This window comes from Bubalus kerabau, chromosome X (genome assembly GCF_029407905.1).
Source record: "Bubalus kerabau isolate K-KA32 ecotype Philippines breed swamp buffalo chromosome X, PCC_UOA_SB_1v2, whole genome shotgun sequence".
In the NCBI taxonomy this organism is placed as follows: Eukaryota; Metazoa; Chordata; class Mammalia; order Artiodactyla; family Bovidae; genus Bubalus; species Bubalus kerabau.
Genome location: NC_073647.1, coordinates 101,491,726 through 101,498,100, shown reverse-complemented (window position 1 = coordinate 101,498,100; position 6,375 = coordinate 101,491,726).

The window sequence follows — 6,375 nt, the reverse complement described above, 5'->3', positions numbered from 1 at the left end:
TACGTCAAGGCTGTATATTGTCACCCTGCTTATTTAACTTATATGCAGAGTACATCATGAGAAACGCTGGGCTGGAAGAAGCACAAGCTGGAATCAAGATTGCCGGGAGAAATATCAATAACCTCAGATATGCAGATGACACCACCCTTATGGCAGAAAGCAAAGAGGAACTAAAGAGCCTCTTGATGAAAGTGAAAGTGGAGAGTGAAAAAGTTGGCTTAAAGCTCAACAGTCAGAAAACTAAGATCATGGCATCTGGTCCCATCACTTCATGGGAAATAGATGGGGAAACAGTGGAAACAGTGTCAGACTTTATTTTTTTGGGCTCCAAAATCGCTGCAGATGCTGACTGCAGCCATGAAATTAAAAGACGCTTACTCCTTGGAAGAAAAGTTATGTCCAACCTAGATAGATATTCAAAAGCAGAGACATTACTTTGCCAACAAAGGTCTGTCTAGTCAAGGCTATGGTTTTTCCTGTGGTCATGTATGGATGTGAGAGTTGGACTGTGAAGAAAGCTGAGCACCGAAGAATTGATGCTTTTGAACTGTGGTGTTGGAGAAGACTCTTGAGAGTCCCTTGGACTGCAAGGAGATCCAACCAGTCCATTCTGAAGGAGATCAGCCCTGGGATTTCTTTGGAAGGAATGATGCTAAAGCTGAAACTCCAGTACTTTGGCCACCTCATGCGAAGAGTTGACTCATTGGAAAAGACTCTGATGCTGGGAGGGATTGGGGGCAGGAGGATAAGGGGACGACAGAGGATGAGATGGCTGGATGGCATCACCGACTCGATGGACGTGAGTCTGAGTGAACTCTGGGAGTTGGTGATGAAGAGGGAGGCCTGGCATGCTGCGATTCATGGGGTTGCAAAGAGTCAGACACGACTGAGCAACAGAACTGAAGTGATAATAGTTTTGACCCAATTAATATATAAAAAAATAAACACAAAAGTACAGAAACTTTTTTAATCTTACAGTTCAGTTCAGTTCCAGCTGTTGCCCCTGACCTAGGATGTGGGGTAGTTCCTCTCGGCCACGCTTCACTTAGTGCGCCGGAGTAGTAAGTACAACATCTGGCACACAGGCATTGACATGGAGTGAACAGGCAAGAAGAGTTACTGACTAATGGAGGGAGAAGAGGTGGGAGCTGGTAGAGCTGAAGGATCATTAGCAATAGGAGATGGAGGGCAAGCTGCAATTTCACTCACTCCTGACATTGATGGCATAGGCTTTGGCTGGATTCAGTTCTATCTACCCTCTTCAAAAAACTACCTAGGGATGCCCAGGTAGCCTCTTTTTTTTTTTTTTTTTTTTTTCATAGATGACTTGGTAGCACTGGATTGCATTCTGAATGGCTGCTGCAACATTTGTGTACCATTCTGCATTCAGGTCCTTGTGCCTCAAAAACTAACAGTGCCTCCTCAGATAAAGAAAATCCCCTTGCCATTCCCTGTGCCGTGAATCTCTTCAGTTCTTCAGTTGCCTCTTCTTCCTCTCATCACTCCACTTTCTCAATTATTTTCACTTTTGTTTCTATTGTTATCCCTTGGTGCTTCTTAGTAGTACCAGCTACATCACCGCTGCTTTTATGCTTGCTTCTGGACATCCTGGACTTGAAACAAATATACTGTACTACTGTATTCTATACAGTTGCTGTTGTTTAGTCACTCAGTTGTGTCTCTTTGTGACCCCATGGACTGTAGTCTGCTCCTGTCCATGGAATTCTCCAGGCAAGAATACTGGTGTGGGAGCCATTTCCTCCTCTAGGGGCTCTTCCTGACCCAGGGATCAAATCCGCATCTCCTGCATTGTAGGTGGATTCTTTATCGCTGAGCCACCAGGAAAGCCTACTCTATACAGTACTGTACAGTAAAGTACACAAAAACACAACCACTTGTAGAGGATGCACACACATGACAATGGACACCAGACACGTGACCTAACTTCCATGATTGGACATGTGAACACACATTCGCGTCTTTGAAAGTTTGCAACTTTCAGGTTTGTATGTAGGGGACTTCTTGTATGAGCACTTGTTGGAGGACACCAATCAAGGAGAACTGGAAGCTTGTGCTCACAAGGCCCAAACTCCCAGATGGCTTTCAGGGGAAGGGTTTTAAAGACATTTGGGGTGAGGTTGCAGCTTGTGGATTTTCTTCTGATTGGTTGGTGGAGAGGTAACAAGGTGATTTCTCAGGAATCTCAATCATCAGCCTTCTGATTCCAAATAGTCTGGGGTCTATGTGCTGATGTTCAGCATGTAGTCATAATTCTCCACCTGGGTAGGGGGGTCTTAGCTCCCATAGAACACTCAACAATATGTGTCAGACTGTTACATATAATTCCTTGAGGAGGAACTAGAACTTTGCTTTATTGCTGACTATTGTTTAAGTTATCATTAATTTTCTTAATATTTATTTATTTGGGTGCTCTGGGTCTTAATTGTAGCACATGGGATCTTTGCTCTTTGTTGCAGTGTGTGAACTCTCAGTTGCAGCATGTGGGATCTAGTTTCCTGGTCAGGGATTGAATCTGGGCCCCTGCATTGGGAGCATGGAGTCTTAGCCACTGCACTACAAGGGAAGTCCCTATTTTTCTTTCTTAACTGCTTTTCATTTGTGTCTGCATTCCCTCACCTCCTTTTACATGTTGGGGAAATTTTCAACTGTAATATCTTCAAAATTTTTCTCATACCCTTTCTTTTTCTCTTCTTCTTCTGGGACCCCTATAATTCAAATGTTGGTGCATTTGATATGGTCCCAGAGGTCTCTGAAGCTGTCCTTAGCTCTTTTCATTCACTTTACTTTATTCTGCTCTTCAGAAGTTATTTCCACCATTTTATCTTCCAGCTCACTGATTCGTTCTTCTGTTTCAGATATTCTGCTATTGATTCCTTCTAGAGTATTTTTAATTTCAGTAATTGTGTTGCTTGTCCCTGTATGCTATTATTTAATTCTTCTAGGTCTTTGTTAATTGATTCTTGCATTTTCTCCATTTTGTTTTGAAGGTTTTTGATCATCTTTACTATTCTTCTGAATTATTTTTCAGGTAATTGTCCTATTTCCTCTTCATATGTTTGGACTTCTGTGTTTCTAGTTTGTTCCTTCATTTGTGCAGTATTTCTCTGCCTTTTCATTTTTTTTAAAGTTATTGTGTTTTAGGTCTCTTTTTCCCAGGCTTGGAGGACTTGAAGAGGGTTGAGTTCTTTCTTCCTTTTGGTTTCTGCCCTCCTAAGGTTGGTCCAGTGGTTTGTGTGAACTTTGTGCGTATAGGGTGAGATTTGTCCTGAGTTTTTGTTTGTTTGTTTTTCCTCTGATGGGCAAGGCTGAGTGAGGTGGTACTCCTATCTGCTGCTGATTTGGTTTGTATTTTTGTTTTGTTTGTTGTTTAGATGAGGCGTCCTGCACAAAGTGCTACTGGTGGTTGAGTGATGCCGGGTCTTGTATTCAAGTGATTTCCTTTGTGTGAGTTCTCACTATTTGATACTCCCTAGGGTTAGTTCTCTGGTAATCTGGGGTCTTGGAGTCAGTGCTCCCACTCCAAAGGCTCAGGGTTTGATCTCAGGTCAGGAATGAAGATTCCACAAGTGGTTTGTTATAGCATTAAGAGAGAGTAAAGCAAATATCCCAAAATGAGAAACCAAAGATGAACCCCAGACAAATTGCAGTTACAAAATCAGGCAAATAATACTTAAAATAATGGAATATACATATATACATACACACCCATGAGCAAACTGAAAACAGTCCAACAAAAATAAAGTACAGTATATTGATTTGATGAACAAAGGAAATAAAAAATTATATTTACCAGTTAAGAACAAAAATAACTTCAGCAGAAACTGGAAAACACAAGGTGCCAAGTGGGTAATAAAGCAATGAAAACAAAACTAACAAATATGTTGAGAGGAAAGGAAAGAAAGAAAAGAAAGAATAGATATACAAAGTTAAATAGAGGTAGATGAAGAAGATTTATATACATTAAAGATTAACTGCAAGGGGAATAGAACAGTAAGAAAGGCAAATGAAGGAATAAATGTAAAAAATGTAATAGGTTTAAAAAATTAAAAATTAAAATTATAAAAAAGAGAAAAGAGGAAAAAAAAACGGAAGAAAAAAGAAAAAAGGGAAAAAAGAGGAAAACTCCACAGAACCGCAAAAGCCCAATGTAGAGGCAGAGGTTTATAACAACAATAGAAAGTGTGACTGAATATAAACATATACATACAAACCCATAAGAAAAATCAAAACATTCCCACAAAAATTAAGTACAATAGATTTACCTGGCGAACAAAGGAAACCAAAAATTATATCTACCAAAACAAAACTAATTAAAGCACAAACTGGAAAACAAAACTAAAGCAAGGTGCCAACTGGGGAATAAAGCAATGAAAATAAACCTAACAAATATGTTGAGAGGAAAGGAGAGAAAGAAAAGAAAGAAAGAATAGATATACAAAGTTAAATAGAGGTAGATAAAGAAGATTTATATACATTAAAGATCAACTGCAAGAGGAAAAGAACAGTAGAAAAAGCAAACAAAGGAATAAATAATAATAGGCTTAAGAAATTTTAAATTAAAATTTAAAACAAGAGAAAAGAAAAAAAAAAAAAGAGGAAAACTCCACAGAACTGCAAAAGCCCAAGGTAGAGGCAGAGGTTTATGACAATAAAAAATGTGACTGAGGAAAAAGAGAAAAACAATTAAGCTCAAAAGCTTAATTGGATTTCTTAGTGCCCATAAAATCGACAACTACAACAGAGGCGGGGAAAAGAGAAAAAAAATCAAAAGAATCTTCAGAACAAATCAAAAGATAAGAATAATAAATGTTTTTCTTGAGTCACTGCTGTCAGAGTCCTTTTCTGCACTGGGAGTCACAGTCCACCTTACCTCCCTAGGATGCCCTCCAACACTGTACTGATCTCTGGACCTGCTGAGGGGGCAGCTCAGATTCTAATCTGGTCCCTCCTGTGTGTTCTTGCCTCCAGTGAACACAGCTATCAGAGCGAGTGCATTTTCTTTTGTGGGAGCTCTCAGTGGCCTTTTATATATTCCATAGACATAGAGTCTGCTTAGTTGATTGTGTGGATTTAATCTGCAGCTTGTACAGCTTGTGGGAAGGTTTGGGGTCTTCTTGCTTAGCCACACTGCTCCTGGATTTCAATTGTGGTTTTATTTCCACCTCTATATGTGGGTTGTCCACTAGGGTTTAGCTCCTGAGGCTGCCCTGAAGGGCTTGGGTTTGCCCCTGTGAGGGCCAGGTGTGGAAGTGGTGCAGCTGCTTGGGTCGCAGGGGTTCTGGCAGCACCAGGTACTCAGGGGGGTTGGCGGCTAGAGCAGCAGGAAATATAGTGCTCTAGAAGGGTATGGCAACCAGTATTGGCCAATACGCTCCAGTATTCTTGCCTGGAGAACCCCCTCTCTGACAGAGAAGCCTGGCAGGCCACAGTCTACAGGATCACAAAGAGTCGGATAGGACCTAAGCGACTCTGCGTGCATAAACACAAGACTTTTTTTTTGGGGGGCCTGTGGCAGCTCTGCCTCAGTGAGAGTTCAGCATGAAGGTGGTGCAGCTGCTCTACTTGCAGGGACCCTGGCAGCGCCAAGTGTTCAGGGACACAAACTGCCTCTGCAGCAGGAGTTATGGCCCTATCAGTCTTTTTTTGAGCCTCTTGTAGCTGGTGATCAGAAGGCCTCTTTGGCCAGTCTTCCTCCATAGCTCCGCCCTTTCAGGCACTTAGAAGGATCCCTTACCTGGGGTCCTTCTCTGTTGCTCAGCATGTCAGGCACATAGAGGGGCCCCCCTGACTGGGGTCCTATTCTGTAGATCAGTGCATCAGGCACTTAAAAGGGCACCCTGGGTGGGTCCTACTCTGTATTTCAGTGTGTCAGGTGTTTGGTGGGCCAGCCTCTCTATTGTTCAGCTTCGGATGCTGGCATGTGGCGAGAGAGAGGCTATGGTGATGGCTCCACCCCCTACACGTGACTCAGCAGTATCGCCTTGCTTCCATGGCTGCCGGGCTTTCCTCCACAGGCATTTCCCACCATGATCTCCTCCCTTACATCCCCTTGATCTGTCTCTCTATAGTCAACAGCAGCCCTCGCACTGAGATTGCTCCACAATCCCTAAACTCCAGCTCCCAGCTGCTGCCCCTTTCAGGGGGCCCGCGTTCCTGCCCAGCATATGTATGGCTGCGGCAAGGACTGTCTGATTCTCATTCCATTTAGGCTGCCACATATCAGCTGTTTCACTCTCAGCCTTAAATGTTTCTCCTCTGACTCAGACAATTGCCCTGCTGTGAATAGGACCCCTGCTTCAGTTCCTCCACCTGCTGAGGGTAGGTCCAGTCCTACTAACACTTCTGTTTTTCCCC